The sequence below is a fragment of the Sipha flava genome, unplaced genomic scaffold (genome assembly GCF_003268045.1).
Source record: "Sipha flava isolate LNK unplaced genomic scaffold, YSA_version1 224_pilon_pilon, whole genome shotgun sequence".
NCBI lineage: Eukaryota > Metazoa > Arthropoda > Insecta > Hemiptera > Aphididae > Sipha > Sipha flava.
Window position 1 is genome coordinate 275,924 of NW_020272857.1, and position 15,873 is coordinate 291,796.

Sequence of the window (15,873 nt, forward strand, 5' to 3'; positions counted from 1 at the left end):
TCTTGAATAAGTTCATACTGCTTCCCATAACGATAATCTATACTTATATTTAAACTATAACAGAATTTTAAAACCAAGATGATTTTCTTTTGCTGTTCTCTTAAAATGTTTATTTTAATAGGAACATGATTATATTCAACGATGATAATATCTTTAAAAAAAGTACGAGTACTACGTTTTAAGATCTAAAAAAAAATACTATAAGATATTTCGTTGGAGCAATTTCAAAATTAAAAAATGCCCGCTCTTTCTTAAAAATAATTTATTATTTGGAAATCTCTGACAGACTTTTAACAATTTACGTCAACGTGTGATTATTTTATATTCAACTGATATACCTTGTACAAAATTAAAAATAATTCTACTTGTAATCGTTTTTAAATAAAATCTGTGAAATTGTACTTCTAACAAGTCTACTCCTGCAACATGTGGATGTATATTTATATTATTATGTAAGTATGCATCTCTTTTAATACATTTAAGTTGGTATAATTTTTTATAAGATACAAATCTTGCTTCTTGAATCATCATAATTTATATACAAACAATAAAATACAAATAATCCAGCTATGCTATGACTAAATATATTGAAATCTTATTTGTGTAACACTTATGTATCTCGAAACTTAAAACTGTTTAACCAGAAAAATGGAAAATACCTACATACAGAAGTAGAGGGAACTTTTTCATCAAATAATTTACTTAAACAAAAGTTTAGCAGTTTAAAAATAAACAACATATGCATAAGGTTGCTTTTAAATGTATTCGTACGGTAAACTTTTTTTTTATCTGAAATTCTCCCTATACCTATACTAGTATATATACGGCACTTTATCATCCTCCGTCGTAACTGCAGAAGTATAGGTCCACAAGAGTTTCAACATCCCACCTGGGTATGTCAAAATCGATCAATGGCACAACATTTAAAATTATGTTATAAAAACCCATTATTATCGATCACGATGAATATCATTATTTTAGTATTAATTAAAATCGATATTAGAACATATATTGTTAAAAAAAAAACAAGAAAAAAAACCGAAATACATGTTGTTTTTTAGTGGAGGGCATATACAGAAAATTCAACATTCGGAATTATTCGGATTTGTCAAATCGAAATTTAAAAAAATCCGGATTTCACTTGTTATCCAGTCTATCCAAATAATTCAACGCAATTTTGCTGTTCAATGATTCATTTTCATATTCTCATAAATTTAATTCTACAACATAATTTTCGATTATAGGTATATCATATTTCTAACGCGTTTTATCTCAACAATTTAATAACTTTTTGTTTTGATAACTAATAATAAATTATAAAAACTGTAAAAGATATGATGAGTATACTGTAACTCATAAAATATAATTATTATTTGCTGTTAAATTTTCATAGCAATAAAATAAAATAATTAATTTTATCAGAAATGAAAAATAATTATAAACCGGATACTCGGAAAATTCAGATCTTTGGATTTCACGACCATCTCTAGTGGCTGTACAGGAGTACGATCCAGTATTCACAAAACGTAAGCAACACAAGCAAGATGCAACGAACATAATACAAGGTAAAAAACAAAACAAATGCAGCTATCGTCAGGCCTGATGTTTTTGGCTGAAATAGCTTGTCATGTATCAGAGGGCCAATGTAAGGCAACGCAAAGGAAGGGTGTTCAAACAATATATTTGATTCGATTATAATTTATAATTATTGTAGGTGCAAATGAAAAAAAAAATATATTGTTTAACTATTTATTTAGCATATCTAAGATTAACTGGAATAAATATGCAAAGGCATATAAATCCACTCTCTACTTAAAATTAAACGATGGTTTAGATACATTGTCGGTACTTAGAATCATTTTTTTTCTACGACCTTCCATATTATTTATAATCAACTTTGTTATATTCGCTGTATGCTGGTGGGAACGAGTTCATACGAAAACAATCATTTGTAAAGTAATCATTATCACTCATTTTGATACGATTTTATGAGATTAGACTTCGAGAAAAAAATAATCAAAAAAGTCATAAGAAGTCAATCATAATAAAAAATATCTAAAACAAATTATTAATCAAATACTAATAATAATATTGATTATTATGTTAATGATTTACGTTGATAGTAAACCTTGTACTTCATAGGTATAATATATGTCATAGGTAAAGGATATATATAATATATATTATACTATTTTGTTACGATGTAATGCTTACATCGTAAGCAATCATGAATGATGTTTTATAGACATTTTTAATTTTCCTTCGTAGCACATCATTACAACATTGAATAGTGTATTAGTTTAACTACCTGGGCTTATCCAGAAGATATTTTTTTCGTTTTAGATTAGACCAATTACTAATCCCAAATTTTTTCAAGGTAACCAGTGAAAAAATGTATACATCCAGCCTTTTTAGGTTTTGCTTCATAAAAATGCGATTTTCGAAAAGTCTTTTCTTATTGTGATTTTTTAGTAATACATCCATTATACTGTATTAGTAGGTAAATCTAGTAGTACACATCACGATAGAGCAATGATTTGTTCTTTACGAGCGTCTTTGTTATTGTTTTCTATTGCGATCACAAATTCATTGGATTTTCAACAATTTTTTTATTTTATTTTATTTATTTATTTATTATTTTTTTTTTTTTTTTGTAGATTAGACGCAATCACGACAGCATTTGATGGAGGGAAGCGGTGGCTTATTGTAAAAAATCGTCGAGTCAGCTGTTTGATACGTGCCCAAGTTTTCGATTAACAAAACCCACTGCGTTTCACCGTGACATGGCCTCCAATAATACACAATATGTTGACGTGTTCGATATATAGAACAAAGGAGAAAAATATGTCAAGTTACGTTTCAGTATCATGAAAAATATTGGTTTTATTTCGAAGGGATTATACACCAATGGCATGCCAAATGTTATACTTTTATTACAATCTAAATATTTTTACACAATCTTGACGTATTTATTTATTTTATTTTATAATAAAATCAATAACGAATTACATGAAATACTTTTAAATATTATTATACATTAAATAATATTTACATTCAATTGTTACTAATTAATTTCGAACAGAATCCAAATACAGATTAGGAGTTCAAAACTTCATGAGTTTAACGTGTACATATTATAAATATATATATCATACATACATATATATTTTTGATTCAAAAATTATCAGAGATCCCAATATTTTAAATTTTTTCCAAGAGGTTTATCATCTGTCCCAGTTCTTTCTTGGATAGCACTCTCGCAAACACGTGCAATTATATTACCAAACCCCTAATATACGAAATCAACTTCCAATGTTTATTATTTTCCTCTATTACTCATCAACACAAAGACTTCCTAAATCATACTAGTAATAATCATAAACATACTAGTAATAATTATACTAATACCTAATTTTCTAATATTTTCACTAATTGTATACAAGTATCAACTAAATATTCGTTCTACATACCGGAGTTTCACATATCTTTCTCTAATAAACTTTCACCTACTACATCTTCATTCACAGCTGAATGCTTTGCAATTATTGAAATACTATAGTATACTTAATACTATGTCTTCTTTATCACCAATTAAATACCTCATCACCACTGACTCATTTTCCAGCTTTTAGGCTCTTTCTTCCAATGTTTTGAATTCATATATTTCTTCTCTTATGTTTACGATCAGAAAAATTTTATATTTTTTGTTAGAATCAGGCATGGACGTTATATTTTTATGAATTCCACGACATACTGGTATCATAAAAAATAAAATCCCCCGCAAATTATCAAAATCCACTCATATTTCAGATGTCCTTCGATTCTATTCTATAAAATAGAAAGTGACTTTTCTAGTTTTAATACTACTAAACGTACAATTTCAATTGTTTTTAAAAACTCATTATTTAAAATGTGTAATTTGTTACTACTATTCGAGTGACAATGATAATCAATGGCTTAACTGTAAATTATAATATTAATGCATTACACAATACTTGTATTATAATGTTATCAATTCAAAGATTATTTTTCGAGTTGAATTCAAAATATTTTAAACGCACGAAATAAATAAATTAACATAACTCCCACACAATCTTTTATAGAAATCGATCAAATACGTTCGTGTCAGTTAGCGGATATAGTGCGCTCAATGTACTTTATTTAAAAATATAATATTTATCCGAATAATTTTTTAAGCTTCGGTTTATTTTAAGTTGTATTTGCATTATCACACAAACGTCATTAAAATAACCAAGTATAAAAATTATACACATTTATAAATAGAAACAATATCTCAATTACCTTAACCAGTTAGTAAAAAAAAAAAAAAAATTACAACTAATTATTTATTAGAACGTATAAATATAAAATTTAAATTTAAAATATACGTTTTTATCTGAATATAAACCAAACGATTAACATATTAATATAAATTATAATGCAATAACAGGGTAACCAACAATTCAAAAACAGATTGTGTGGGGGGGAAGCAACCTGGTTAGAACAGCCATGACAGGACGACCGCAGGCGTAATAAACAAAAATTAAAAAATGTAGACCCCTTGTCCCCCCTTGACAAATTCCTGCGGACGCCCTTTATCACGGATACTTTTGGATGGTACAACCAGAGATGGAACTAGGAACTTATACGCCCGGGGAAAATGTTGAAATTATGCCCTATCATAGACCAATAATCAAATACTCTTCTCGAGAATTTTTTTCTAATTATTAATATACAATCATACTTATTGAGTTTTAACCAGGGCTTAAATTCTTAAAAAATATATCCGTTTTTCCGTTTTTGGATATTAAAACGTTATTGTACTTTGAAACGTTATACAGTTTTAAAGTTTAACGTTATAGTACGTTGAAACGTTATGTGATTTTTTCTGTTCAACGTTATTTTAATTTTTCGTTTTTTGTTAAACGTTTTCTATATTATATATAAAAGACAAAAAAAGTTTGTATGTCCATTATGCATTCCTTAACCGTTCATTCGATTGTGATGAAATTCGGTACAGAGGCAGATTAGACCAAGGGCAAGGTTTAAGCTACTTTTTACATCCAACGCGGGGATGTTTTCAAACAGGGGTATTCAGATTATTATTATTTTTGTTTATAAATGGTTGCTAATGGTTTTAAATGTTTTAATAATAATGTTTTTTTTTTACTTATAGGTAATAAAAATTAAAATATGTTTATAAATGGTTGCTATAACAAAATTATATAACAAAAAAAAACCATGGACAAAATGTGCGCGTGGGGTCCATAATCTACCGCAGGTAGATTGCCTACCTGGTAATACACTGCTCTCATAATCACACAAACCTAGCAATAATAACGCATTGCCTTGTCCACATAGTAATTTAAAAATAAATATGGAATTAAAGAGTTATCTCAATTCACGATAAACTATCTACTGACTAGCAACTTGAAATTATTTACATTAAATAATACTCCAAATAACACGATTGCATTTTTCACCAATTAAATCGAACATAAATAGAAAATTAGTTGAATAGGTATCTATTTTCTTATCAAGTAGTACATTCAATATTTAAAAATAAACATTCAATAAAATAATTCGGAAGATATAAATTATTGTCAACACAAGTTAGCCAACTTTGAACTGTTCATAACTATAAGATTTAAAAAAAGAAATTATGTTGAGTTCAAAGTAAAAAAAAGCTCAAACGTTTTTCCACATAACGTTATTTGCAATTTTTTTACGTTACAAATACGTTTATTGTTTATTTTTAATCATTAATTATGATTCATGATATATTATTTTTAATGTTATTCGACATTTTTCGTTTTTCGTTTATTGATTACGTTTATTTTTTTTTCATTTTTTTCCCGTTATAACGTTATATATAACGGCTTGAAGCCCTGGTTTTAACCTAATATAAGTATTTAACAAAGTTAAAAATATCAAATTAGTTGTTAATAATTACAAAAATTACACAGTCTAAAATGTTACGCCTAGGGATAATTCCCATCTTCCAACCCCTAGTTCCGCCGCTGAGTACGACTACGGTTTTTTGATGTTCATCCCGATCTAAAGGTGATTACAATGTAAAGTATCGCTAAGAATAATGCGGAACGAGAAACGTAACAGGAGCAGTCCGCCCGACACACCAGCACACGGTGGACCCGATTACGATCTGCGGGTCGGCGAAAACAAACCGTTCCGGGAAAAGTTTGATATGTACCATACAAACCCAGGGGCTGGTTTAAGGGGGTGCTAAGAAGACATTAGTCTCCCTAAGGACTAAGCTAATTATTTTACAAAGCCAAGTATTATGATATATTGATATATAAATAATTATTAAAAAATATCGTCAATCGTCATTGATGAACATGGTACCAATTTTATACATATTTTTAAAAATAAATAGCTAATATTTGTTGTTAATTATATGTGTATACCTAAATTTTTTAAATGGTTTCAGATTAAAATTGATACTAATAGTGTAAATATTTAAAATTTGTTACTATTGTGAAAAAATGATTTACTTATGAGGGACTCAAAAACATATTCTGTAATTTAAAATTTTATATAGATTTAAAAAAAACTAACTAAAATCTTGAACCTCCATTAGCCTGTCCCTTGATGAATGATAAAACCCGCCCCTGTACCAACGGCTTGTCGTGCACCAACACATTTTGGTTATTCGATTACAAATTTTCTATTAAACGATTAAAGAAAAGAAATGAAATATTTTAAATTTTATTCAACCATAACAGTTTGGATAGTTTGCTTTTTCCTTGATCCTCTTATTTTGTCTATTGTTCTGTGAGCATAATCGATATTCTGCAGTTTTCTGCAAGTTACATTTTTCTTGGTTATCAATAATTGTTGTTGATTATCTTTAAGAAAATTAAACACTAAACTATTAGCTTAAAAACACTAATCACTGATTTTTATTTTTTTTATTGAACGTTTAGAGAAAACGAAATGATACAGGTAACTTAATAAAGAGCTTATTTATCACATGACACTATGTCAATAATATAATAATATACTACATGATAAATCATTTAAATTATGTATCTATTAAGAAGGAAATATGACTTTCAGAAGTGATAATTCATGGAATAGGATCTCAAATTATAGATCTTAATAGTTATCACAATTATTTTATTTAAAAATGTATACATACTTGCCGTCATAAAACATAGTGTTATCATTTATATGAAAACCTGTTTACTTATATGTATTGAACTTTTTGGTTGATTTAAATAATTTGTTTTAAACAAATTAATATATTCCGGTAAAACTTAAAACAGGTACTATTTAAGTTAAAAGCAACTTTTCAAATTGTTTCTATAATTATTCTAAGAATTTAAGAATTAATCAACTTGATTAACTGCGATAGTCCATACTATATTTTACAGGTACAACTTTACTGTAGCTTCTAGTTTTAGATGTTTATTTTACAAACTGTAATTTATAGCTATAGAAAATGTTATTTTCTGTAACTTAAATTATATTAATTACACTTCAAATTGTTTATAAATCAAATAGGTATTCGCTTACAGGCTTAATAATGTTTCTAAGGATACAAATATGTAATGACATAGAAAATCAAAAATACATATGATACGATAAAATCGAATTTTACTATTTTAATATTTTCAATTGTCTATACACGTCCACCATGGAAAATATAATACATAAATACATAAATGATCCAAGAAACGGAAAACACAGGATCATTTAAGAAAGGAACAAAAAATAAACATCAATTAGTTTCAGACCAGAAATCAAACAATAAACTTCATCAAATCAAACCAATTTCGATACCGTTTTTGACTTCTCTTTCTTGTAAAAAATGAGGAAAAACAATATATTCACGGATAAAAATTGATCACACAAACATCACTCACGTACACTTAATGACAAAAGAACTGAAACCAATGTGTACATTTTGCAACAATTTGTTAATAATAATAAAAATCTATAAAACATTACGTCCTAGAATATCAAAGCTTAGCCAAAGAAAGAAAAGTTTTTCCACATCCAATGAATGTATTAGATATTTCGATTATTTTTTAAAATATTTTCTTTAAAAAAAAAAAAAACTATATATACATATATTTATATTTGTACATTCGAGTTAAATGTACAATTATTATAATTATTACTTAATTATTTTAATTTGTCTATAATGATAAATATTAATATTATTTAACGTAGAATGTAGATTCCTTCTAAATAGTGACTACAATGTTAAAGCCAAAATAAATAATTAAATAATTAAAAAATATTTTTACTTTCTAATAATTATTCCCATTGAATGTTTAAAATGTTGTAATCAACATGTCACTTCAAAGGATTTTCATTTGATTGTTATATCCGAGTATAAACTATAGGTGATTTCGATACAAATAATATCAAAATATTTTTTATTCATCAATTATGAGTAGGTATAAAACAATTTTTATCATATTCTGTAATTTTATGTTACAATGACAATATGTCATCGAAATATAATTTTGCTTTTTTATTACATGAATTGTTCAAATATTCATTATTCACAGCAGCATAGTTGTAATCATAAAACAATTAATGCTAATATCACATTTTGAGGAATGTAACTCCACTTACTAAACCAATTAGTCTAAAGTAAATTGAATTCTTTTCAATTTATACGCTTACAACATTTTTAATCGAACTTATATTTTTCGTATTTCATTTCTTTAATAATTAAAAGGTTCAAGGTTATTAAAAAAATGAATATCCACAAAATAAGGAATATTTTCGTTCTCATAAATTTAATTTTATTAATTTCAAGTTATTTTAAACAAAAAAAGATTTTAACAAGATTACAGAAGTGACTAATTCAATATTTTGATTTATATCACGTTTTAAAGTAACATATTCTTATCATAATCTATGAAAAAAAAAAATTGTTCAGTATGAAACCGATTCTAAAAAAAATATTTTGAAACACAACCCATGAAGTAAACATATTTTAATTACTAAACTAATACGATATTATAAAATAATATTTTTTTTTTTTACATACCTATATGTTTTATCATTACTCTAAAATTGTTTTAATTTCTTTGATTATACTAAATGTGATCAACAATCTAAACTTGAAAAATGTTAAAATGTTTCTATCAAATTCATCGAGATAATCTATTTTACGTTGATTGTTAGACCAAATGTGTTGTTTGCAAGTGTTCTATACACTAAAACATAGAATTAGTTTAATTATTGAGAATTTGTTATGTATTTTATATTAACGTAAGTTTATTAATAACCATCATCCAACCACGTTATTTTTCTATTTTTTTCAACAAAAGTAATCCGTGCCTATCGTATAATACAATTTTAAAATAAGAACACAGCTTAACCTATGTACATATGGTGTATATGGTGTATATGCCGTAACTACAACCTACTGACCTATGTATCCACCGAATGACAGAACCGATTGAAAATCGATAATATCTTAGCACTAAATAAAACAATCCATTCAAATAGAACAATGACCAGAGTAGTATTTACGCAAAAGCAATAAAGTCATCTGCATAGTAAGGCACGGAATATATACTATGCAAATATGGTTCGGGAATAAAGCATTTCTATGAGTTTTTTCTTTTATTATTTTATGTCATGAAACTTGATTTCAATTTTAATATAGCAAATGTTCTATTTTTTCTAAGTTATAAATACGAATTCCAAATTCGCAAATGCGAATTCGTTCTCTATCGTCAAGATAGATAAGGTAATCCAAACACTGTTATTATTATTAAACAATGATTTTCCCGTTCAAAAAACAGTAAAAAAATAAAAAATATGTTGGTACTGCTACGGGATACTCGTTAGATGTACAAAAAAAATCTCCATACCAGAGAACACAGAAAGAATAAATCTTCCCTGACTGAATCAGAGTTTGTGAATAACGTAAACGCGGAGAGGGGAAATGTGGCAAACACGCTTAGAAAAAAAATCATCGAGTTCGGCTCGTGCTTTGAGGCACACGAGCACGTGTCTCACCTACAAAATTGAAAGAAAAAAGAAGAATTTAAAATTTAATAGATATTGGTATTTCTTCTAACTATCATAATATTGTTGGTAATTGGTATATTATTTTAAAATATTATTAAAAAAAAAGTTTTATGAAATACGGAAGCACAAAACAAACACTAATTATTTTATCATAGATTATAGGGACATGGTAATAATTATTCATTTTTTGTTCATTCTTTTATTTCATTAAGTATTATGTATTTTCATTTAACGATGCTCTTTTTTTATACAATACAAATTTACAATACCTAATTTATTAAATATTTTTTAATTTAATTTAATAAAGTCATCAAAATATTCATGAAAAAAAAAACTGAAAAATCGATTTGGAATTCAAAAATATTACTGATTAACTGAATAATTATATTTATTATTTATTTTTAAACCATAATTTTCTTATTTTTAGATTTTTTGTTATTTTTTGTATAATACACATCATAAGCGTAAATTAAATGTTTTTATACACAAACAATTTTATTATATTTAAAAAATCAACAGGAATTGTAGGTAAATTCAAAGTGGAGATAGTGTAGGGTTGCTATAAATTTATAAAGCGAAACCGGGACTAAACAATCACATTATTGAGTAATATATTTTTTATATAACTTTTAATATATTGAGAGGGCCACTAACGTATACAAGAGGGGGATGTGGCGGTCAGATTCCTCCAAAGCCTTTTGTTAACTGTTATAAAATAATGTTCTTAGTGCGAGGGCGTTAGAAACGTAAAAAAAATTAATGATAAAATAAAAATAATGATTTGTTTGCAAATGATCTCTCCCCCATACAAAAGTTATGTATATGCCACTGGAGAGGACCATTAATGGCCGGCAATATAATATTTAAAAATATTTTTGTAAAATAAAATATATTACATATTTATATGTGTAAATTACAAATAATGTTTTTATTATATATTGTCAATCGATTACGACTAAAAATGTACTTTGAGATAAAATGGTCGAAATTAAAAATTAAACAATACTACATTTCCTCTAAACGTCTAAACCGGAACATATGGACGCCCCGAAAACATTTTTCGGGACGTATGGCAACCCTAAGGTAGTGAAAAAAAAGAAAAATATTTATGCCCTACCTTAAATGAACCCCAAAAGCCGCCACTGGGTAGCAAACATTTCGGCGCCCAGTACTCGTGAACGGTGCAATAGTTGTCGTCGCGGCGCGCGAGGATCGTGACTAGAAAAGTATCGTTAACGGTGAATACACTACGACCTTCGTTTCCCCTTGTTCTCCTAGGGATAACGCAGTAGGAGTGGCTCGTCAGAGGAGACTTTGAGACTGAGTTTCCCCTTGAAAAAAAACAACTACTTGTAGATAGTTAATATTTAAAAATGTATAGAAATATTTTTATTTTTATTGAAAATATGTTATAGCGTTTTCTATATTTATTATTATAAATTTAAGGACACAAAATATAAAACCTATAAATAGTTATTTCGATGGAAACACTATTTTAGTAATTTCGACGACGGTCGCCGTTTCAGTGAAACTGAAGTCCGACAGGTTACGATTGTAACATGTAATGGTTTGGCTTGTTTGTCGGAGGGGGCCAGGGAGAATAACCAGCGTATTATAGACACGCTGTTGAAACTGAATTCACGACAATAATTTCTGTGACATCGCGCCGTCGTTAATCGCTGTACACCGTCATCTGCGAATTCGCAGTTAAAAAAAAATTTGCAGAGTTGAATTAGTTTATAAAAAAAATTATAATTAAATTAAGTTAAAAATATTAACTGAGTATTAAATATTAAGTATTAAGTATTAAGTATAATTAATTTTCCAATAAAAGGGATTTTCTTGTTCATTGTTGCATGATGGAGTTTATGTTAGATAATTTAAGTCTCCCCAGCATATTTACTACGAGCCGCTACTGTAACGTAGCACACGTGAGACGCGAACACTGCGCGTAAATTTTCCGATTCGACGTAACTGTCACGGCGTAATCGATATGCCGATCGAGACTTGTAGAACTTGGTTGCGGAGAGGACGACACAGCAACACGTGGTATGCGAAATGTTGAACTTTTAAAACTGCAAGTGCACGCGTACCGTGACCGTCTCACGATTTCCTAAACGTAAACGCTTTATTTATGCGTATACCGGACACGGTTCGAAAACGATTTTCAGATGATACATTTACACTACCGACCGCTGTCCCGCACTCGAAACGAGGGAATTTTAAATGCCACCATTCGTCGCGTCATATTTGTTTCGAACGAGCTGTTATACATTACGAGTACGTTGATTAACCGCTACCTTCAATTCCTAAGAGTTGCTAACAGGGACCAGACACCGGTAAACGATCTTAAGTGTCCGAGTTTCTCAGGGATTTCTTCGACTGCACGCCGAGCTCGTTCCCCAGGGCAGAAAAGCATAATACCACTTGCATTTTAATGCCTAATGACCGCGGTGGTTCTCGACTACATATATAATTGTATTTCACTCTTGTGTAGCGTAAAAAAGTTTTAACGACAGTATAATACGGTTGGTTAAATTCCATGGACGTTGTGTATGATTAATCGATAGCTCTTAACGAGACTGTTTTAAATAGTTCGAAAAACTTTTAACTTTGAACGATTTATATTTTTGATTTAATGCTGTGCGAATGGAGTTAAAAACGAATACAATGCGAAGTTAAGTTTCGAAGATTAGGTTTTAATGTATTACGCATCATGAATAATCCAACACAGAACGTGTTATATTTTTGAATATTGTTATAGCTTATTTATTGCAAGTTGAACCACAGCTAAATACCGATTTAAAATCAAATGATTAAACCGATATTTGTCAGTGTGCCGAAATACGAAACGTTGTTTTCACGATTTCGCGTTTAACAAGAAATGTTCGTACATAGATACATACTTTATGGTAATAAATAAATGATTATTAAACGTGATGATATAGTCAGTTAGTATCAACAGACGGAACGTATGTAGTTCGAGAGCAGGAAAATATTAAAACCTCAAAAACGTAAAAGTTTTCGTCGTGTTTAAAATTTTAAAACGTTGAAATTCGATGTGCACTCATTTTGTACGACCCGTGATGTTTTTGCACGCACTGTGGTGGACCGATACAATAAACATCGTAAGATCGTGGTTAATAAGGCGTTCGAAAAATAATCGTAATAAAAACGATTTTCAGCGTGACACGCAATATATCATGAAAACACGTATTATAATATCCGCAACATTGGTAACACAATATCACGCTAATACACCGATAAAATACGACGCCATGGCTTTTACGGTAATTTAGGGTTAGAAGGGTGCGTTTCGTGTTTTTATTTGGCACCGAGTGCGATAACACCACCTGATCATCGTACGAGAAATCCACTTGGACCCGTTATTCGGCGTACCCGTGCTGAAAGGTGGACATTAACTAGTTAAAAAGTTAAAGTTAAAAGGGAAATTTTTGTTTAACTTATCTAGTTAGTTTATTTTCTAATGAACTTTTTTACTTAATTAGTTAAATTGGCAGTTGAAATAACTTAGCTTTTCACAGTTGATTTAAAAATTATCAATAAAATTAAAAAAATTTGAAAAGACCTTGTTGCTTAAATATAAAAAATATTTCAATGCTAAAAAATAAACCATGCAAATAAAATGTATATTTAAAGGTTTTTATGTTTTTATTTTATACATATAATTATAAAGGACTAGTTATAAATTATTATTTATTATGCCATCGACCGTTCGGGTGTCCTCTACGAACGCTTTGAAGTGCGTTAAAATGGTTTTTCCGTTGTTCTATCACGAGGAACAAAAATTAATTTGTAAACAATTCTCCATTAGATTTATACGTTGAAATTGTTCACCAAGTAATGTCTTAAAACTATAAATTCGTTAACGTTAATTTTGTATTTCTGTGGTGCGTTGCGAAATACGTATCACATTATCAAATCGATAGTTTTACTACCAAATCGGTTTTATGATCTTAATCCGTTTTAAAAACATTTATATGCTCATCTTCCGCTACAGTTTACTGTACGATAACGCGTGTAATAAAGTTGTCCACATTGTTTACGATAATCTACTATTATGAATGATTTTATAAGCCGTGGCTGATGATTTTTTATTGGCTTTTATAAGTTTCAATATTGATAGTTTAAAAGGGTGAACATGAAACTTAAACATAAATAGCTACACAAATTATATAATTTTTAAGTACAAAATTCACAGTATCGCCAATCTTTTTCATTAATTGAAGCCATCGTTTAAACATTATGAACGATTTAATCGCATCGGAAAAGTAACAATATATTAAGTAATCCATGCTATAAATTATCCTTGTATAATAAATTATATATTGATAATGTTTAAAAAAAACATAATTCACAATATTGGTTTTATTAAAAAAACCAAAAATAATAAATAATATTGAAAAATATTTAAATTATATTAAATAAATAAAATAAAATAAAATTTAATATTTCGTCATTCATATTTACAACAAAAGTATTTTGTTACAGCGTGTTGTGATCTATCGATTCATATCTTTCGTGAAATGTGTGATTTACCAATTGTATGCCAAATGATGTACTAATGCATTCATAATAATGGTTTTCCCATTAAACATTGTTGAAATATCAACGGAATATGGCATTGTACAGTATCATATAGATATTAAGCTTTAACTTGTATGTAATATAGGAGTAAAATATCGCAATATAATTTTTCTAATGGGTTACAATTATGTTACATTGCCACATTTAAAAAAATATTTGTTCGTAACATTGAATAAATACGATTTTATAATATCGTTGAGATATTTAATGATATTTGAATGTCAGCAAATACAAGCATTAGCAATCGCAATAATATGTATGATATATTTAAATAACAAATTTAGTACGTATTGCAGTGAAATATTACATACATATAAAATCAATATAATATTGCACAGTAGGTATAGTATCGTTTCCTTTAAATAAGAAAAAAATAATTTTTAATGAATAATTGTTTATAAAAATATACACGTGTATATCATAAGATTTATAAAAGCCAAATTAAAGTATTTTATGGATTCAAAAGATATTTGTTACGTATTAAAAATAAAGTCTCAGTTTTGATTATTTTTTTTTTTTTTTTTACTTTATTTTTATGAGGTTTTGACGAAATCAGGCAACAGGACCATTAGACCTCTGTGATTTGTGTAATAAGGGTATAGTACCCTAATGGGTTAACTCGTATTGTTTTAGATCATTTGATTAAGAAGCGAGGGTTGGCAGTTTCTTCTCTCTGAACTGTAGTCCAGCCCTCAAGCAAAACCACTTTCCGATTATAATATTCCACAGTGACGGGAAAAGGACTGTTCCGAGAATCTATTTTACTCAAGAATAGAAAAAAATTGAAAATTAAAAATTTAATCTATAATCTTATAGAACTTACCACCCTTGTATGAAATTAAAAGAAATAAATCGTGTACCTACAGGATGATACGTAATAATAGGGGTCTCATTTTTATATTTGAATATAAACATATGTGTTTACGTGAATGAAACAAAATAAATCACGTATTGTTAATATACGTAAACTAAAAAAAGCTTGATCGCGTGAACACGTATCTGAATCAAATTCACGTAAACAGACATTAAGTTAATAGTACACACAATGATACACTATTGATCAAAATTCACACACTAATCAATCTTTGAACTACTTAAATACAGAATAAAAAGACATACGGAAAAATATTGAATATTATATGGTCAATGACACAAAAAGATTGTACGTTCCCATCTATACCGAATGCTATATAAATGTAGAACTATTAGTTAATTTTTATTCTAGTTCATTATTATTCAACA

At 28.0% G+C, this 15,873-nt stretch overlaps 1 protein-coding gene across 5 annotated transcripts in view; it reads right to left on the reverse strand.

The window, feature by feature from the left end:
• Positions 1-15,873, reverse strand: part of LOC112683369 (tachykinin-like peptides receptor 99D) — a 108,246-nt gene that overhangs the window by 22,409 nt on the left and 69,964 nt on the right. Inside the window, exon 3 of one of the 5 annotated variants that reach the window (XM_025554378.1) lies at positions 11,141-11,354. The exons of the other annotated variants lie outside the window; for them this stretch is intronic. The gene's annotated coding sequence lies outside the window, so the exon portion shown is untranslated. The remainder of the gene's footprint in view (positions 1-11,140; positions 11,355-15,873) is intronic. 5 annotated transcript variants of the gene reach the window in all.